Below are 22,027 nucleotides of genomic sequence, written 5' to 3'. Positions count from 1 at the left end.
CAGCATTCCTACCAGAATATTCCCAGACTAAAACTAAACCTCCGTCCTTCGCATTGGCACCACCCCGGCTGGCAGAGCCCGCGGGGCACCCCCGGATCATTCACCTAGCACAGGCAGGGAGGGGGAAAAGCATGCGCCACGAGAGCATTCCAGGCGCTTGATGAGCGCTGCCCAGCAAGCACTTCTGCCAGAACAGCAACAAACAATCCTGCTGAATAGAGGCTGTGGAAGGGGCTGGAAGGCGGCCTGGTGGCCCGTCACGCGCCTGTGTGGGGGACGAGCGCTCACCCATGCGGGGCACGGATGGGGACTAGGGGGAGGGTCTGGCATCACGGACACAAAAGAAATACACGAATGGAATTTTGGAGTAGGAGTGGTGCATAGCGCTTGGTGCCAGTTTTACCTTTTCAAAGCGCTGTACAGAACACGTATTACTGCTCCCCAGTTCGTTGGTACTCATTGCACTGATATCTGAAGGATAAAAGGCAGAGTTGGCCGTGCTGGCCTTCGCGCGTTACCTGCACGCCACACAGCTGTCCGTAAGGAGCACTTAATTCACAGAATCATCATCCCAGGACAAGAGACACTTGGTGCCCACAGACTGGCAGACGTTTAGACACCGCGGAGCAGACGCGTAGCCAGAGGCCGCCCGACGAGCAGTCAGGCAAACAAACACTGACCAGGCGTTCTGATAGACGGTGCACTTTATGATGTTCTAACGTCAGCGCAAAGTAAACAAGCATTAGCAAAGCCAATAGGTTTCGCCTGTACCAAATGTACTGGCTCCCTCTGTCTATGTATGTGTTTAGACAGGTTGCACAACAGAGCGAGTAGCCATGTCGGAGTGACATTGGTGGCAAAGGCCTGTAAAACTATTGGGCAATGCACATGGAATTTGCCGATTTCATTGCCTTCATTTTGGATTTCTTGGGCGAAGAGATCTCGTGGACAACTTGTGTGCCTGTTTTTTTTTTAAATTAAATTACTGGGGGGATGCATATTTGTACAGATTCAACGGTATGTTGTGCATTTGTAAGCATATGCTCTACGGAATTGGGCAGTGAAAACATTGACTTTCAAAATATTGCACGCGACACCCTAACCATCGTTGAATTTCGGCAGGAATGAGAAACTGACCGCAAGTACAGAAAGGTCGGACCTGCCCCCACAACGCATGCTCGAGAGCTGTCGATACCCAAACAAGGTCCATTCTCCGTGTAATGCAGATCCAGGAATCTAAACGTGGGATTTGCAAAAGATTAAAGTTTGAAATGTTTCAGAAAGTGATCCGATAGCAATTGTCTGCTAGCCTCTCTCTGCTTGGAGATGCTCTCTGGGGGCGTTTTCAGCAGCAGTTCAGTGACTCGGGACTAACCATCGCTTTCCGTGTCTCGAGTCTGATGTTAAGTCAGTGCGGATTACATTTTCAAACATAGCGCTTATATTACCTCCTCTAGCGCCTAACCTGCCCTTGTTTCCAAACGCCTCTAGCGCCTATCTGCCCTTGTTTCCAAAAAACCCTAGCGCCTAACCTGCCCTTGTTTCCAAACGCCTCTGTTGCCTATCTGCCCTTGTTTCCAAAAAACCCCTAGCGCCTAACCTGCCCTTGTTGTTACCAAACAATGTGCCCTTGTTTCCAAACACCGCGCCCTCTTGCGCTCAATATACTCGACTTGAAATTTGGCTCATCTGCCGACTTTGGGCCAGACAATAAATGTCCAGGGGCCCGCCACCGCACCCAACATTTTTTTGGAGAAAATATAAGAGGCTTACAAAAACACAAACTTGGGGGTAAAGCGACCCGAAGTAACCAAAAGGAGAGGCACTGCGCTTTATAAAATCACGCTATACATCATGAAAATAATGAATGGAACAGTAAGAGTCTAGGTCCCAAAAGATGAACTGTGCTGCCTGGTGTTCATGTTGTCTTTTCTATAATAATATAACTGGTTGTTTATACAGCTGATATTTTTCTGCAGCTTCTGGTGTGTCCAAGCGTTGTGAATAATGGATGTTAGAATTGTCCTTCTTAATGGCACTCCATTTGCCAAACACGGAAGGATGAAAGGCTGGGTCGGCAGTGTCTGTTTCAAGGGTTGACCGGCTAATCGCGCCACATGTCAGGAGTGAGTGGTTAACTATTTGACCAATCTTGTAGGTTTTTTGAGATTAGAAAAGGGCAGGATACATTGAACTTTTGAACTGGCAGAAAAGAAATAGGTCCAATCAGGGATAAAAGACTGTTTGGCAGAGTGAATGGTCAGTGTCTGGCAAGGTCAAAAGTTACTAATACCGTGCTGACGTTTTGCAGCCCAGCAGAAGGCCGTACGCAGAGGGATAGACCAGTCATCCTTCAGTTTCTTATTACTGTACTTGGATGTTAAAGTGGTATTAATGACTAGAAACCTTTGCCCAGGCAGCGTTCACACATGAAAGAAATGACACAGTAATAGTACCACTAAATGCAACTTAATTTAGTAAACCCGATGCATAATTTGATCTTCACAGCCACATAATTCTGGTGACCCCAGTTATAGTCCACTGCAGATGGCTATACCAGTTGTTAAAGGCCCTGGACCAGAGCTATAGGCCCAACCTGCAGATGAGGGGCTATAATGAGTTAGAGTGCCATTAATACCCAGAATAGCCCTAGGCAGAAGAGCTATTGAAACATTTTGCCCACAGATGGTAAAATGTTTTAAATCAAAAAGGGAGAAACAGAAAGACAAACATTGGAATGTTGGTTCAGATAGCCTGTGCCCGCCATTATTGGGGAAACTGCAGAATTCCCGTGCCCACAATTACCAATTACTTTCCTCATTCTCCCGGTTAACTCTCCCTCAGTGTTGACATGTACGTAAGCATGGAGGTGGGCTAGCCACTGAAGGCTTGATCCAAGTTCGACCGTTTGAAGCCTGGCGTAGGCTCAGCTGGAGGCTGTTGGAACTTCGAGCCCATTAAAACAAGTCGAGCCTGCAGGTGGCTTCTGTCTGCTGCCCTCCCTGAAGCCAGGATGTGCCATGATGGACAGAGCTGCCGACTTTGGAACTAGAGAACCAGGCACGAGTTTGTGCGTCGAGTCAACATCCTGAACAAATCACGATTCTCCCCATCCCTATAAACAATGCATATGACACTGTGTAATGGAACTGGTGCTCATGTAAAGCACTCGAAAACTTTCCAGAAAAATGCACTAAGAGGTCAAAACAAAGCCTTAACAGAAGCAAAGACAAATAGATACCCATTTCCTCGCTGATTTTTGCAAAGTGAAATCAGAAAACCTCTCCTCACTTAAATTGTGTGATCTTAGGCAAATATTATATTTCACCAAAACTCTTTTCTTCATTATTGCGTATGAAAGCACTTTAAAAAACGTGAACGCAGAATACCAGCTGTGCCAAAACCTAATGTGCTTGATTTAATAGACGATAATGTTGGTCTTTAATAATCTCTATAAAAATCTGGGACACCAGCAGGGTTTACCAGACAATCGTCTTGCCTTTTAGTGCACTAACAGTTTATGTTTAAATAAATAATTTTTAAAAAGTACTTCGAAGTGCTATTACATGACATTAATGTCAAAGCTTCATATGTTAAAGAACTACACTTTTTTGAACTTTGAAACGATTTAATCACATTCACGTTTGCATAGCAAGCATTTTCTGGGCTCGGCTCGTGCAGGGGCCCTAAGAGCCGAGCCAGACTCTTGGCGCGGCGCTCCCTGTAAATCGGTTGGCTCACCCACCCTCTATGTAAGTGGTGTCGACGAGGCTCAGCCTTGGTGTGACCCTAATGTGGCAGACCGCGGTTTTGGAGACGTGTGCCACGTGCACTAAGGGGGAAACCCAATCGGGCGGGCCCCGAGATCAGGTGAAGGAACAGTCAGTCAGTCTATTAAAAGGACAGACATTCTCGCCCGCATCAATCATAGCTACTGGGCTAGAAGAGTCACACAGGCTATTAAATTCCCTGCCAAGTCCGCCGTGCCCCACCCTTGTGCCAGAGAGCAGTGTCGAGCCTGCGCGTCATTGATCAGGGATTATTTTAAATGTATGCGCGGCAAGATTCGGGGAATCGCCCAGTTTTCATTTTTGCAACCGGCGTGGTGCTTACAAGTACTGGACAGGGTTCGGATGGCTCATTAGCTGGGTCTCCAGACTGCTTCTGAGACTCTAAATGTAAAGCAAGGAGATTGCATGCTTTGGCAGGTCTGAAAGCACTGGACAAAAAAAGAAGTACTGGATTAGGTCATGAAATTGCCCTTTTTCAAAAATGTGGGAAAAGCATTGATAGAAATGTCAAAACTCAGCCCCATCGTTTAAAACATCCAGCCGCCACCTCTTCTGCTACCCGTCCCAAATACCCTACACACAGCCAACTCCTTGGATGAGACGTTTTCCAAGTTTAGGACTTCATGATGCCAATGTGGCGGGGCAGAGAGGAAGTCAAACAGCAGCATGGGCAGGATGTGGCCGTCACCCAATTTCTAAATAAATACCCTGCCTGCTACTGGGCACAGCTGGGCAGATGCCAAAAAAGAAATACTTCTGCTCCATTGGTTACAAGGATAATGAAGGCCGACAGGAGCTCCAAGATCATAACAAAATAATTAAAAGAAAGAAAGGCCTTAGTGAGAAGTAGGACTAACATCTATATATATAAAAACAAAAGTACGTCTGTCTGTTTGTCCTTTTTGCATTACTACACCATTCATCCAATCGCCATGAAACTTTGGGAAGTTGTTGAGTACACTCCCGCAAAGGTTTCTGGCAAAAAAAAAAAAGACACATTTTTTAAATATCGGTCCCCCGTCTCCCCAGGGCCCTCATAATCTTTCCAATACTGAACGTTTACAGTTTCCGGTGCGACTCGCTTTTGCAATGACCATCAACAAAGCACAAGGACAATCGCTGCAAGTGTGAGGACTAGATTTGGAGATTCCGTGCTTCTCACATGGACAACTGTATGTGACCAGCTCACGCGTCGGAAAACCTTCTGATTTATTTGTGTACGCAGCAGACGGAAAAACAAAAAATACCGTGTATCCACGAGCACTCGAATAAATAAACATAATTAAAACAACACTTTAAAATATTTTCCATATTAAAATGAATAAGTTTCAATAAAAAAGACACAATGTAAATTGAATGTTATCAACAATTTTCCTTAAATTTTCTTTCTTCTGAGATCGCAGCAACGCGCAACTGGTAAGCTAGTTCGACATATATTTTGGTTGCAGGAAGACCACACCACAAAAAAAACACCACCAGGACAGCTCACATGGAGGTCACAAGTCAGCAATCTGCAGTAATTGCAAATAAATGGAATTTAAACTATTCAATTCAATCTAGTCTTCCTCTCTGAACGTATCCTGGGTCAGACTTGATGCCACACAGCACACATATTGGGCCACTGAAGGCCGCCGTGCACCATGGACCCAGGGTCCACTAAACACCTGACCTGTACTGCTGCCATTTACCATGTGAGGCGGTACAACGGACACGCCAGACAGGACTAATGACCAGCTCACCTAAAAAGTAGCCTGTTGACTGATACACGTCTGATTCCTCCCTACCACCAGTGACTGCGTAGAACCTGAAAGTGCTCGCCAGGCCAACTGCCTCGGAGCGAAACACATGCCGGCTGCTGTTTATAACACACGGAGATCGGATCAACACTGTAAATCAACCTCTGAGGACAATATTCAATTCTGTTTTTGGATATTATTGCCACAAAAAATATACGGCTTATAAAACAATATTTATAAGTAACATAATATATTTCAAAAATCCCTCTGCATAGCTAGATTCTTTTTCTAGGTTGGACCACGGTACCAATGACCACGGTACCGCTGTTAAAACCTCTCTGTCGTGGTGGTAATAGAACTCATAAGAAAAACGGGCGATGGAGTGGAAGGGGAAACGGCCTGTGGGGGGTGGGCAGCGGAAGGGTTAGCATGCAAAATGTGGGTTTGCTTAACCCACCCTAGTTCCACGGCCACAGAAATTGTGTGGCAGGGAAAACAAAACTATACGGCAGGGTTGACTCATTTATGCACCAATAAAACACAGATTGTCCTGGAAAATAACGAATCCCCTAAATCAATCCTGGTTAAATGGTCACTCCACCCCTGATGGTGGGGTTAAGAGCAGGTGGGAAGTGCACACAGAAAGGCTGTGGACTACAAGGTGAAGTCGAGTCCTTCTGCAGTAAAGAGAGACTGCAAGAACTGGGAACTGCAATGAGTCTGACCTGCTTCCCAGAGCCTCAGAGTTCCTGGAGCAGTTTTGGCAAGGCCCTCCCCGCTGAAAAGGTATGCATTCGTCACGGAGGCAGTGAAACCAGCCCTCTGCAATTAGTACTGCATTAATAAGGAGTCAGAGAACAAGTAGCAGCAACTAGTTTTATTAATTACTATTCAATGCGTAAAAACCAAGTCCAAACGTCTGTAACATATTTGGTCGTTTCTTCTTTCTGACAGGGTCCTAGACAAAACTGGTGGTGACACTGCATGCATAAGAGAGATTCAGCATTTCTGGAGTAGGAACAGCAGCTACTCTGGAACACCCCCCCCCCCCTCGTCCCCTCGCCCCCCACCAGCTTGAGGAGTTAAACATCTGGCCCTGCCAATCAGAAGGGCTTAGTGGGCATTTCATGTCCAGAGGGCTCCAGTTGCAGCATGTGTTACTGTCGGAGTAAGCCGCGCCATCTGACCAGGAGATGTTCATTTGTGCGCGTCCACTGACGGAGAGGATGGTACCCGTCCTAGGATGGGCAGACCCTGCATCTTGGATGAAAGATGCTCAGTGCTTCTACTTCTAGGGGACCTGTGTGCCCAACTGAGCATTTCATTATTCTGAAGTGGGAACACTGCTTCCAGGCCTTGGGTTTCAACCTAAAATTCGTCACTACAGCTATGCAAGTTTACTTACTTCAACTGGACTACATCCTAACGACACCAGAATACATTATGTCATCACATTATGTGATGTTATGTTATTTGGGTTCTTCTATAGCGCAACGGCTACTCCAGTAGGAGTGTCCCGGCGCTTTAGCGAAGAGGTCCTTTAAGAAGAGGAAACATAACTACAGAATAAAAGAAACAGCGAAGTTAACTGGTAAACAGCCAGGTTTTTAATGCCTTTCTGAACGACATCAGACTAGGGGCCTGTCTGAGAGAAATGGGAAGCTCATTCCAGGCGCGCGGGGCCAGGTAATGAAAAGAGCGCCCCCCTTGTCTGGTTCGCTTGATGGACGGAACAACCATTTTAGACAAGGAGGCAGATCGCAAAGTTCTGCTCGGCTTGTAAAGAGCAAGGCGCTTCCTAATGTACCTAGGGCCTGAGTCATGAAGGGCCTTGTAGGTCAGCGTCAGGCTTTTAAAGAGAGCCCTCTTGGCTATAGGAAGCCAGTGCAGTTCCTTCAACAAGTCAGAAGCACTAGCTCGTCTAGGGAGTCCATAAATAGCCCTGGCAGCTGAATTTTGGACTACTTGAAGTCTCCTCACGAGATATTTAGGGAGTCCTAGATAGAGTGCATTTGCATAGTCCAAACGCGACCCGACATTAAAAGCAAGGTCTTGAAAACAGTGGCTGTGATGACATAGAGTGAGTTGTCCACCCTACTCCCACAGTCTCCTCATGCTGTAATCTCTTGCAAGCCTATTGGTAAGTGCTTAGTCTTCCAAAATATTGGTTCTCTTTTTGCAAGTCGTACGAGACACCTCGCGCTTTTAGCAACATCACTCGACATTCTTGGCTGTGTAGTTTCACAGTTTCCATTTTATGAACCGGCCTCATCTCAAGGGGTGCTTTATTAAAATACCAGACCAGCTGAACCAATGGAAATAAACATGGCACTACCTACAAACACACTATGGCCTTTCCATTGGATAATGGCCATGCTGCCGACTCAAGCTTTCTTCTGCTGTCGCTTATTTAGAAAATGCTTTAACACAGAGAAAAAATGCACGCAACAAGACAGGCTGGAGCGACGGGGAATTTAGGTGAAAATAATAATCAGAAAGAAAAAAAAAGTGCCTTTTGCTGCCACTACCTCCGCCGCCCGACAACTGCCTCAATCATTTCATCCCATTAGTCTCTGGAAAGGCACAGGCTCCCCACCCAATCAAGACGCTGCTCTCATGCTACGAGAGATGTGCCAGTATTGGTCTGAGTAGCCTGGTCTGCCGCCCAGACACTGCCTGGGACCCTACGACTTTTCTCCACACAGCTCGATTGCAGAAATAAAAGTGCATGTCTGTTTGGCTGGCCTAAGACAAATGGCCAAACTTACATGCCCACTTCAAAGCGCCCACCGCTGCTCCCTTTCATGGCCCGCCACTGTTCCACATGATACAGGCATGCCAGCCGGTCACAGAAAAATAAAATGAGATTGTATTATCATCATTTTATTTTTCTGTGACTGACTCCGACGAGTGGGGCGATGCTCCTCCGCTATTACAGAGGAGCCACCCCTGCTTTTACTAATAAGGAGTTGGGAGTTTCATATCTTTTTCACAAAGGCACAAGAGAGTACGTAAAAGAGTACACCTGTAATTCTATTTCCGTCCTCATTAATGCTTCTGTGAATTTACCACACTTTGTTGTGCAGTGACTTAACCATTTGCGTTTATGCTTATTAGTCGAGACTATAAATCCCCCTTTTGGGTAGAAAAATACATTACTTCCTAGTGGCCCAAGATGTTGACACATTCATTGAGTCGTGACTTTTTAGTCAGCAGCACATAGGCTTCTGGGAGTTGTAGTTTCATGTGATACTGTATCCATGGACTCCAAAGTGCCGCTCACGGAGACTTGGCCACAGGGAAGGCCACAGGGAAGGACGACGTGGGATTTCCTGCGCTGGGATAGCGCTCGTGTCTCTGTGTGGGGTGTGCATTGGGACAAGGACCTGGAGTGCTGCATACGCCGAGGGACTGCGAGGACCAGCAGGCTCTCTGCTCCACACCTGCTGCCTCTTCCCTCGGCGTCCCCGCCCCCCCCGCCTGCAGTGCTTAAAATCTCGCGCCTAATCGCGGGACGCGCGCGGGACATAGCCCGGGACGAAGCCCGGACAAAGGGCGGGCCCTCTACGGCCCTCTGAGGACCGAGGAGGCCGGGACAGGCCACCCCCCTTGGCTCCGCAACCAGAGAAAGCACATCGTTTGAATTATACCCATAACACTTCCTGGTCAGTGTTTCTTTTTCCTGTAAGACTATGTCACGTAAGGGGTCCAAAAATAAATTACCTTTAATATGTGATCCAGGTCAGGGGACCCTGAACTTTACTGTGAACAAACAAACACTATCCACTTACGGTGAAGACGTGATCGAGTCGCCACAAGCGTCAGACACCAGTCAATTACCCCCATTGAACTCTGTTAACTCGCAAAACTTGTCCTTTTGGGAGGAAATTAATTCTCTATGCGGCACTAAATATGCCCTAGTGGCATCCCCTTCCCCTGTAAAAAGTTCTAGCATTTCTATCCCATTTGGGAAACCATGTGACTCATTAGAAAATACCCATGGCGTTGCCTTGTCTCAGGGCCCTAATGATAAAAGGAAGCAAGATGAGACTATGGAAAGTGGGAACCATCTAAACACACCATGTGCTGGTCTTTCATCACCAATCACCAACCCCCCCTAACTACGGTAGAGAGTGGAACTTATGTAGACCAAGTATCTTTACTGTCCCAGATAGAGTTATTGTTTAATTCTATCGTATCACCCCTGGTACAAAAAATTAATGCCCTAGGTGATAGAATTACGGGTATCGAGAGAATCATTCAGGCCAACCCCCCATCACTTAATAATGATCCATCCATTGGGTGTAGAGCCCTGCAGGCTATCTCCATAACAAAAGATGTAAATCCTTCTACACCTAAGAAGGTTATAGCCAACGGTCCTGATTTATTTATTGCCTCAAAAGTTCCATTGCCTATTAACCCTAGCAAACATGCCCAAACTTCTCCACAGCCTCCTAAAAAATGTGTTATTACCAAAGTTGCCCCTAAATTTGGGTTGAATAATTACACTGCTGCCAGAGCGGATCCAAATAGAGTAACAAGTAGAGCAGCATCTATACACTTGCCTCCTGAAGCTGCTCCTTTTGTTCTTGTTCTATCAGGTATACCGGCACCCTGCCATGGGAAATTTGAAAACCGACAGGAACTTTTAAATAAGGTCTTATTCTGGCTTTCCAAAAATAGACCACTCGCGCCCAATCATGACGGTGGTATTCTAAGTGTTAGAAGGGTGAGCTAGCTAGGGTCGCTAACCAAAGACATTAGTGGGGATCTGGTCCTAGTGAAATTCAAAAACCGGAACATCGTCCCCTTTTTACGATCTTACCCGCCCCAAAATGGAGACTGCCCCATATCCGTCTGGGACTTACATGACTTTTATCCAAAGTATAATATATATCCTGTTGTTGGGAAGGGGTCCTCATGCAGTTTAATGTGTTCTTAAAAACTTTCGTAACCACAGCCAGTCTTCCACCATTGTAATGTTGTATCTATGTACATGGGGTCTGAGGTCCTGTAAGGACGCTTATGAGCGCTTACAAATGTTAGAGGACAGAGAAGTCATATGTATATAAATTTTTCAATCTTAATCCATTTTAATGAATTGTTTAAATGTATTGTTGTATATTTTTATTCTGCTATGAATGCTTGTATGATATTCTTTGAAATATCAAATAAAGCTTATTTGAACTTTGACTCCAAAGTCTTAGGGTACCAAGAGTGGGTGGTGCAAAATGTTGCTAGGAGGCGGGTAAGCTCTCAGCACTTAATTCAAGTTGAAGCTTGGCTCAGACTTTAACAGGTGCAATATTCTCACGATAAGCTCACCTTAATCAGTTGAAAAAACAGACCAAAATAGAATTTTCTGTAGATACATTGAGGGGCAACACGAAAGGAACTGTTACAGGTTGTTAACAGAACTATAAAGATATACTTTGGTTTAAACATATTTTGCTGGCCAATATAAAAAGATATCTTTGTCTGCAACTCAGTCTACGCCCTTTACATAAAAGTGGTCATTGCTGACGCATTCAAAGCACATTCTCGCCCTTTGCAACGCAGCACAGCGGCTACACTGGAATGGAAAATGCTGGCACTGCAAACGCTGTTTGGCCATTCAGTGGTGGCTAGGACTGCAGGGAGGCTAAAAACATGGTCTGCACTTTCGGACATCTCAGCAGCGGCGGGGGTGGACTTCCTGAACTAAAATAAGCGTTCCTCCCATAACAAAAATTGGGCAATTTGTAAAAGTAAAACCCCTGCCTGGTAAGTTCACGTTTTTTGAGAGACCCTCGTCCACTATGGAAAAAACAGGGCAAAAGTCACATAGCCCATGGAGACCTCAATGAATAAGTGAAAATTGACTTTATTTACGCTTAGATAGTACATCACCACAGCGTAAATAAGGTTGAAATTCATTTCCCGCGAGTTTATAAATCGCCCGCTTCTTTTCCAAACCTTGCAGTGTATGGGGTGGTCACCTCGCGGCGTCCGGGCACCACGGTTACAGTCCTACACTTTCATTCAGACTACATAAGGCCTTCTGGGAATTGCAGTCTCAGAGTGCCTCTAATGAAGGAATTGAATCAAGACGCCTGATAATGTACAACTTATTGCTCAGATTTGTAATACCTACTGACAGATGACGTGGGGTAAAGGGGCCCTGGAGCAACAAGGCAAATGTGGTTGCCCAACATCAAATTGGGTATGAAAACCCTGGCATTGTTAGGGCGCAGTGAGTTTTATGACATAGCTTCAACGCTTCCCAGTTCCAGGCGCGCCTTTCCTGCCCAGGCTGGTTTCTTTTCGCTTCATTCTGGTACTTTTAGCACTCTTTTTAAAGAATGTTATAAGCAATACTACAGATACTAGAACACAAAGAAATAACCATGGACCAATGCAGCAAGGTACATATGGACATAAAAAACTTGGAAGGTTTTCCCCAGAACTCTGCTTAAAGACACTATTTTCCTTTCCAGATTTTCCTTCTACACGACCACTGTCATCTGTAAATGTTACTACACTGGTTCACTTGAGGACTACATCTCCCACAATGCATCATGTAAGTGAATAAATTCAAAGGACTGAAGCATGTGTCCCCGATGGCAGTGATCGGGTACACTGTGACCTCGGTGCTCCTGCACCTGCTGCACCCATAGCTAGGCCCTCTGCTTCCACTCCTTGGTCGCACTTGGCCTGGTTTCGGTTTTTTGTGGCTAGGCTGGGCGCGCGCGCACACACACAAGCACTTGTCTCTGGGCCCTCCTCGCCTTGTCCTTGGGAAGAAGAGTGGCGCGCGCCTCCCCCATCCGGCCCTGTGCTCGTGCCAGACAGACCCGCCCCCTCCCCTCCCGGCGGGCGCACGTGCCTCCTGTGTTTACTAACAGCACGAGGGCGGAGGGAGGGGGCTGTGGAGCAGGGCCCAGCTCCGCTCTGGAAGCTTCTACGCCTCCCCGCCCCAGTGGCTGCAGACCCGAGTCCGATCCGACACAAAGGTGTATATATATATACCGGGGCTGTTGTAAGGAGTTCTCTCTAAACTACACCATTGCATTGCAGCGTGTTCCAAATGCTTTGCACGTACACGCATTTCATCATTTCACCATGAAAGCGTCCTTCTTTAATTCAACGAATCCAAACATTCTGGGAGCTGCAGTCCTGATCCGTTCCCAACTGGACAACGCCCCCAATGACTGATGTATAAAAGGGACAGGAAAATGGGTCTGGCAGCGTCACAGAACACAGTTTTTATAGTCCTCGCTTTTACTATGCGGTTTTTTCGGAAATACAAATGGTTGAACTGGCCACAAGAAAACCACTTCGAATTCACAGATTTAACTTTGCAGAAGCCCTCGAGCCTCCGTTCTGTAGCGCGGCCCCTAACTCTGCGTGATGCCCTGCAGGGTCCAGGCCAGACAAGAACAAGAACAAGACGCTCACAACGACCCCTCTTCAGCTGCAAGCCCCTGTAGCTTCACTCATACAATGCATTACGTATGCGTGCCTCCGTTAACCTGGTTTTCACTGCCTGGCCGTTCCAGCTACTTGCTAGAGGCCCGCGGAAATTGAATGTAAGTAATGTGCCCAGGATCATAAGGTGCGACTACCTAGTTCTGTTGCATCAAGAATTAGCATCACTGCCGAAAAGCCACGTGTCCAACACCACCACAATGACACGTCAGGCCCACTATCATACAGCAACTTAGATGAATAGAAAAATTACGAGTTTGTTCATCCCCAAAGTTTTGCTTTCAGTTTACTTGAACACTTCTTCTACTTTGTCAATAGGCCAGTGCCACTCGCGTCGAGGAAGTTCTTGTCTAATGTTGATTCAAAAATAGATATTGTTTTGGGTAAACCCCAACATTCTCTGTGCTTTGTAAATTTCGCGGAAGTTGCAAGGCGTTCCTTAAAGTCAATATTACGACAGTGAGCTGTCTGGACAGGAAGCGCACAGAAGGGGATGGATGGGAGGCGGTATGCAAAATACGTCAGACCACTGGCAATTGCTCAGCGTAGCATTCCAAAGCATCACTCTTTTATTCACCTCAGATTCGACCCAGTCATATGCAAATCAGTCTTGACCCTGCTCTTCATGGAAACAGTCCAGCCCGAACTGCCAGGCCAGGTCCCGCCTAAACCGGAACACAAGCAACCCAGGACCGGCTTTGCCCTGGTTATGGGCTCATCAGTCAGATACAGCCTGGTTCCAGTGACACAGTGAACACAGGTCCCACATCTGGGCACACCCATGCCACGTGGGGCAGTACATGAAACCCGGGCAGTCTCCTCTATTATGGCAAAGAAGCGTCGCCCCACTGCTGGAACCAGCAGACATTTGTAAAATAAAATTATAACAAAGCAGTTATAAAACTGCTATATTGCTATTTTACTCCCGCAACCGAGTCTTGAGGAAGGGGCCATCAGGAGGAGTGGTGGGCTCAGTCGGCATGTCAGTTTGGCCATCAGTCCAGTGCCGGCCAAACCAACATGCGCACTTGGATATCTCCAGCTATTGCTTGGAGATCTAGGCAGAGCTCAGGATCCCAGGCCCTGCTGGAGCGTGAAACCAGCCTGTTCCGCCCAATCCCTACGCTTCTCTCATCCTGCTCCACCGATTTCCCTGCCCGCGGCCCCTACTGCGTCACAAAACACAAAAGGTGATGGGAGACTGCTTGCAATAAGTCTAAGCACGTGGCATTCTTTTGCTCACAATGCCACCTCAGTATGGACCCAGGCATATGCAAATCATTCTTGACACAACACCTATTACTGCTATATGGCACAGGAAAGCCCAGCCTTACTACAAAAGGGGTGACCTTAAGTCAGTGATCTTTAAATCTTTTATGCTCAACCCTTAAAAAAAATGGTCACCCCCACCCGAAATATAGAGCGAACTGCTGGCTCTAAATAGTGGGCATGTGCAACACTGCACCAGGAGCCTGCAGCGGAGGACACGGTGTTCCTGCCTCTGGATCTAGTTTATTAGGGGGTGGGAGGGGGGAGTTCCCAGCTGTGGAGCCTGGCACAAGGGGGGGGTGGAATCAGTGACTAGGACACCAAGCCCCAGCCCAGGGGATGTAAACACTGGATCTTAGTCAGTGGAGATAGGCAGTCCGAGGACAGCCAGAGGAGAAGGCTGGCTTGGCCAAATAGGGAGATGCCTGCTACACAGTTGGATAACGTGAGGACACCTGCGTTACCCCAGGTCTTTAGAGAAAGGTCACGGTTCAGAGGATGGCCCATGTGGGGGACACTGATCCATCATGTCTAGAGAAGGGCCGTGCGGGGACAATGAGCCATGCTCTGGAGACGGTCTCTCTGGAGAAGGGCTGTGTGGGGACAATGGGCCATAACCTGGAGACGGTCTCTCTGGAAAAGGGCCGTGTGGGGACAGTGAGCCATGCTCTGGAGACGGTCTCTCTGGAGAAGGGCCGGGTGGGGACAATGAGCCATAATCTGGAGACAGTCTCTCTTGAGAAGGACCGTGTGGGGACAATGAGCCGTGCTCTGGAGACGGTCTCTCTGGAGAAGGGCTGTGAGGGGACAATGAGTCATGCTCTTGAGACGGTCTCTCTGGAGAAGGGCCGGGTGGGGACAATGAGTCATGCTCTCGAGACGGTCTCTCTGGAGAAGGGCCGTGTGGGGACAGAGAGCCATGCTCTGGAGACAGTCTCTCTGGAGAAGGGCCCGGTGGGGACAGTGAGCCATGCTCTGGAGACCGTCTCTCTGGAGAAGGGCCGTGTGGGGACAGAGAGCCATGCTCTGGAGACAGTCTCTCTGGAGAAGGGCCGGGTGGGGACAATGAGCCATAATCTGGAGACGGTCTATCTGGAGAAGGGCCGTGTGGGGACAGTGAGCCATGCTCTGGAGACGGTCTCTCTGAAGAAGAGCTGTGTGGGGACAGTGAGCCGTGCTCTGGAGACGGTCTCTCTGGAGAAGGGCCGTGTGGGGACAGAGAGCCATGCTCTGGAGACGGTCTCTCTGGAGAAGGGCCATGTGGGGACAGAGAGCCATGCTCTGGAGAAGGTCTCTCTGGAGAAGGGCCGTGTGGGGACAGTGAGCCGTGCTCTGGAGACGGTCTCTCTGAAGAAGAGCTGTGTGGGGACAGTGAGCCGTGCTCTGGAGACGGTCTCTCTGGAGAAGGGCCGTGTGGGGACAGAGAGCCATGCTCTGGAGACGGTCTCTCCGGAGAAGGGCTGTGTGGGGACAATGAGCCATCTCCAACCTTTTTTGCAATAAGAGCTACTTATGTTCAATTAAAATCATACTGAGCTCCTAATGATTTTACTGTGGCAACAGTGAGCATGTCAGTCAAGATTACAAGTGGCCCCCCCATGCAATAACACCAGCAGTGATTACCTTGTTGCCTCAGTCAGGATTACCAGCAATAATGTGAAAAAAGCTGCATCAATATGGAATGCCTCTACAAGGTGAATACACAACAGCTATACCTGAAATGTCCCTCACACTAAGGTAATAATATTAGTAGTAATTCATCCCAGTGTCTTGTGATTTATCATTTAGAAAAGCCGCTTTAAATATATTAAATACAGTTTTGAAATCCAAGCAGTTTTCTCCAAACATTAAGTCATGAGTTCCCGAAAATGCACACATTTTTGTCTCAAATACATGCTATTCAATTTTGGGATACATATATTTTATTCAACCAAGTAAAAGCTTGTAATTTAGTAGGGTGAGCTGCACACAGGAGAGCTACCAGTAGCTCTCGAGCTACTCGGAGAGCCCTCTGGAGAAGGGCCACGAGGAGAGAGCTCAGCAGAAGTGCAATGTGGGGATACTGCCCCATCCTCTGGCTAGAAAAGGAATGTGTGGGGACAGTGACCCATGCTCTGTAGAAGGCTTCTCTAGAGATGGGTCACGAGGCAAGAGTTCAGGGGAAGGGCCCTGTGGGGTAGTGTCCCAGATTTTAACCCCTTCGCCGCGGGGCTAATTCCCACGCGGCGCCGCGGTGCTTGTGACGAGCTTGGCTCGTCATGCAGCATGGTAGCGCTGTGCTCATGACGAGCTGAGCTCGTCATGACTCCGGCCAGAACAATAGAACACCCAGCACAGCAGGGGAGCTGAGTTAGTCATGAGCACCGAAAGAGTTAAGATAACTACATTTATCTGAATGGGGTTATGCTAAAAACCTGGCCTGGATCCGGCCCTCCAGGACCGACTTTGTAGAACCCTGATCCAGAGAAGGGTCATGCAAGGACACTCGGTTGATAACAAGCTGGTTTAAAATCTGACTTCCTCCCTCCCCCACATAGGATGCATGTATTCAAAACAAAGGTTTATTAAATATGCCATGTGCGCACGCACAGCTGCCATGGCGAGTGGATAATGTTATGCCCCTGCGGCCCCGCCCTCCGTCACAGATCGATGAAAGGCCCTGTCTGGGGAAGCACGGCGCGGTTTGAAGACGAGGCCAGGGCGCTGGCATCCCTGTCTCAGCTGTGGCCAACCACAACACACAACCAGACAGCGGACTGCATGGCTTGGCGTGAGCGATGTATTGCTGCTTCCTCAGAGGACCCCCAATGTGCTGGGGTGAAGATCCTTCCGAGGCTGAAAGAACAGACATCTCTGCATATCCTACCCTGCTAAAGCGCGAGGCATCCACACGAGGCGAGGGGGCGAGCAGCATGGCCTGGAGAACCAGACCTACCAGCAAAATGCATTCCACACTGCAAGAAAAAATCCCAGCTCGCTCTGCAGACTACATCAAGCGCGTGAAAGATACGCACCAGTGTGTCAGGTATTCCTGCAGAATGCATCATGGGTGGAAACAAGCCACTGAGCCACACACCCCTGCAGACTGCATCATGGGTGGAAACAACACAAGTAACTGAGGCATGGGTGGAAACAAGCCACTGAGCCACATGGGTGGACACAAGCCACTGAGCCCCCCCCCCCGCAGAATGCATCATGGGTGGACACAAGCCACTGAGCCCCCCCCCCCCCGCAGAATGCATCATGGGTGGAAACAAGACACTGAGCCACACCCCCCTGCAGAATGCATCATGGGTGGACACAAGCCACTGAGCCCCCCCCCCCTGCAGAATGCATCATGGGTGGAAACAAGCCACTGAGCCCCCCCCCCCCCCCCCGCAGAATGCATCATGGGTGGAAACAAGCCACTGAGGCAGACTCCCCTGCAGAATGCCTCATGGGTGGAAACAACACAAGTCACTGAGGCAGACACCGCTGCATGACGCATCATGGGTGGAAACAGCACAAGTCACTGAGGCAGACACCGCTGCATGATGCATCATGGGTGGAAACAACACAAGTCACTGAGGCAGACACCGCTGCATGGTGCCTCATGGGTCGAAACAACACAAGTCACTGAGGCAGACACCGCTGCATGAAGCCTCATGGGTGGACACAACACAAGTCACTGAGGCAGATTCCACTGCATGACGCATCATGGGTGGGAACAACACAAGTCACTGAGGCAGACACCGCTGCATGCTGCATGATGCATCATGGATGGAAACAACACAAGTCACTGAGGCAGACACCGCTGCATGAAGCCTCATAGGTGGACACAACACAAGTCACTGAGGCAGACACCGCTGCATGATGCATCATGGGTGGAAACAACACAAGTCACTGAGGCAGACACCGCTGCATGAAGCCTCATGGGTGGAAACAACACAAGTCACTGAGGCAGACACCACTGCATGATGCATCATGGGTGGAAACAACACAAGTCACTGAGGCAGACACCGCTGCATGGTGCCTCATGGGTGGAAACAACACAAGTCACTGAGGCAGACACCGCTGCATGATGCATCATGGGTGGAAACAACACAAGTCACTGAGGCAGACACCACTGCACGATGCATCATGGGTGGAAACAACACAAGTCACTGAGGCAGACACCACTGCATGATGCATCATGGGTGGAAACAACACAAGTCACTGAGGCAGACACCGCTGCATGACGCCTCATGGGTGGAAACAACACAAGTCACTGAGGCAGACACCGCTGAATGATGCATCAAGGGTGGAAACAACACAAGTCACTGAGGCAGATTCCACTGCATGAAGCCTCATGGGTGGAAACAACACAAGTCACTGAGGCAGATTCCACTGCATGACGCATCATGGGTGGAAACAGCACAAGTCACTGAGGCACACACCGCTGCATGACGCCTCATGGGTGGAAACAACACAAGTCACTGAGGCAGACACCGCTGAATGATGCATCAAGGGTGGAAACAACACAAGTCACTGAGGCAGACACCGTTGCATGGTGCCTCATGGGTGGAAACAACACAAGTCACTGAGGCAGAACCACTGCACGATGCATCATGGGTGGAAACAACACAAGTCACTGAGGCAGACACCGCTGCATGATGCCTCATGGGTGGAAACAACACATGTCACTGAGGCAGACACCGCTGAATGACGCATCATGGGTGGAAACAACACAAGTCACTGAGGCAGACACCGCTGCATGACGCCTCATGGGTGGAAACAACACAAGTCACTGAGGCAGACACCACTGCATGATGCATCATGGGTGGAAACAACACAAGTCACTGAGGCAGACACCACTGCACGATGCATCATGGGTGGAAACAACACAAGTCACTGAGGCAGACACCGCTGAATGACGCATCATGGGTGGAAACAACACAAGTCACTGAGGCAGACACCGCTGCATGACGCCTCATGGGTGGAAACAACACAAGTCACTGAGGCAGACACCGCTGAATGACGCATCATGGGTGGAAACAACACAAGTCACTGAGGCAGACACCGCTGCATGACGCCTCATGGGTGGAAACAACACAAGTCACTGAGGCAGACACCGCTGCACGATGCATCATGGGTGGAAACAACACAAGTCACTGAGGCAGACACCGCTGAATGACGCATCATGGGTGGAAACAACACAAGTCACTGAGGCAGACACCGCTGCATGATGCCTCATGGGTGGAAACAACACAAGTCACTGAGGCAGACACCACTGCATGATGCATCATGGGTGGAAACAACACAAGTCACTGAGGCAGACACCGCTGAATGACGCATCATGGGTGGAAACAGCACAAGTCACTGAGGCAGACACCACTGCATGATGCCTCATGGGTGGAAACAACACAAGTCACTGAGGCAGACACCGCTGCACGATGCATCATGGGTGGAAACAACACAAGTCACTGAGGCAGACACCGCTGAATGACGCATCATGGGTGGAAACAACACAAGTCACTGAGGCAGACACCGCTGCATGACGCCTCATGGGTGGAAACAACACAAGTCACTGAGGCAGACACCACTGCACGATGCATCATGGGTGGAAACAACACAAGTCACTGAGGCAGACACCGCTGAATGACGCATCATGGGTGGAAACAACACAAGTCACTGAGGCAGACACCGCTGCATGACGCCTCATGGGTGGAAACAACACAAGTCACTGAGGCAGACACCGCTGAATGACGCATCATGGGTGGAAACAACACAAGTCACTGAGGCAGACACCGCTGCATGACGCCTCATGGGTGGAAACAACACAAGTCACTGAGGCAGACACCGCTGCACGATGCATCATGGGTGGAAACAACACAAGTCACTGAGGCAGACACCGCTGAATGACGCATCATGGGTGGAAACAACACAAGTCACTGAGGCAGACACCGCTGCATGATGCCTCATGGGTGGAAACAACACAAGTCACTGAGGCAGACACCACTGCATGATGCATCATGGGTGGAAACAACACAAGTCACTGAGGCAGACACCGCTGAATGACGCATCATGGGTGGAAACAGCACAAGTCACTGAGGCAGACACCGCTGCATGATGCCTCATGGGTGGAAACAACACAAGTCACTGAGGCAGACACCACTGCATGATGCATCATGGGTGGAAACAACACAAGTCACTGAGGCAGACACCACTGCATGCTGCATGATGCCTCGTGGTTGGACCAACACAAGTCACTGAGGCAGACACCGCTGAATGACGCATCATGGGTGGAAACAACACAAGTCACTGAGGCAGACACCGCTGCATGACGCCTCATGGGTGGAAACAACACAAGTCACTGAGGCAGACACCACTGCATGATGCATCATGGGTGGAAACAACACAAGTCACTGAGGCAGACACCGCTGAATGACGCATCATGGGTGGAAACAACACAAGCCATTGTAGAAAATACCCTACCAGAAATCATTATGGGTGGAAACAAACACCTGAGCCAGATATCCCTGCATAACGCATCATGGGTGGGCACTATGCAAGCCACTCAACCAGCCCCCCCTGCTGAATGCATCATGGGTGTAAACAATACAATGCACTCCCCAATACTTCACGGAGTGCACCGGAGACTGGAAGTAGACATCCCTGCATACTATGCGCACTGCCGCAGCCATCCCTGCAGAGTGTATCATGCAGGAAATAACACAAGACACAGTCTGCCTGTCTTGCAGAATTAATCATGCATTGGTGGATATAGACAACAGACCCAGCCTCCCTGCAGAATGCATCATGCATGGAAACATACGCTACGGAGACGGGCCATACTGTAGGATGAATCGTGCATATGAAACATCTGCACGACAAGCACCACAGGCAACCGAGCCAGACCTCCGTGCAGGACGCGCAGTGTGTGCACAGCACCACAGGGCACAGACGCCTTTGGGGGTGCCACAGGCCCGGCAGCCCTGCAGAAGGAAGGCATACGGTGTACTCCATGGGCAGGGCTCGAGCACAGTGCATCCTCCAAGGCACTCCTCCTGCTGGAAGCACGCTGCCCACCGCATGGCCCACCACCCCCCGCATACCCCGGAATAGCCCAGGTCATACCTACCCTGGTCACCCGCGGATGCCAGCAGCGCGCTCCCCGCCCCCGGATCCTGTTGCACCGGAGCCAGGAGAGTCAGCCCCGCTGTCCTGCGGCAGGCGCCCGAGGAGCCAAACAATGAAGGGGAGATGCACCGCGGATGGGGGGCATGCACGAGGTCACCCGACAACTGATCGCTTCGGTGAGGGCACGAGCGCTCCGAGGTCCCTGCAGCTGCCACGCGCCAGGTCCAGACTCCCGCGCGCTGCAGCAGGCTGGAGGTTTTCTAGTGGGTGTGGAGCAGGCAGCGCCTCCCGCAGTCACTCCGCGAGAGGCGGCCGCCCGGGGAGGAGGGGCAGGGGGGCCGGGCCAGGGGAGGAGCAGCGGCAGGGGGGGCCGGGCCCGGGCGGGAGGGAGGGAGCGAGGGGGACAGCCGGAGGAGCATCCGCGGCCACTCACGCCCCGCGCGCGCGCGCTGCCGAGCCTGGCGCGCGCGGCCGCAATCTCTGGGTTATCGTCTCCCTCCCGCGCCGCACGGGCGGGGGCTTTCTGGGGCTCCGAGAGTGGCGCGGGAGGGAGGAAATGAAACCGAAAGCGCCCAGTCTAGAGTTTATTTTTATTTTATTTATTTTTATTTAATGCGATTTTCTATAGCGCGAAAATTACTCGAAGGTGTCAGAGCGCTTTACAAA

At 49.5% G+C, this 22,027-nt stretch overlaps 1 protein-coding gene across 1 annotated transcript in view; it reads right to left on the bottom strand.

The window, feature by feature from the left end:
- Positions 1 to 21,676, bottom strand: part of RNF24 (ring finger protein 24) — a 120,555-nt gene extending 98,879 nt beyond the window's left edge. Inside the window, exon 1 of the mRNA XM_086964279.1 lies at positions 21,363 to 21,676. The gene's annotated coding sequence lies outside the window, so the exon portion shown is untranslated. The remainder of the gene's footprint in view (positions 1 to 21,362) is intronic.
- Between the last annotated feature and the right edge of the window lie 351 nt (positions 21,677 to 22,027).

Source organism: Lissotriton vulgaris, chromosome 3_2, assembly GCF_964263255.1.
Source record: "Lissotriton vulgaris chromosome 3_2, aLisVul1.2, whole genome shotgun sequence".
NCBI classification, from domain to species: domain Eukaryota; kingdom Metazoa; phylum Chordata; class Amphibia; order Caudata; family Salamandridae; genus Lissotriton; species Lissotriton vulgaris.
Note: the sequence above shows the minus strand (reverse complement) of the source record. Positions and strands in the feature narration are given on the sequence as shown.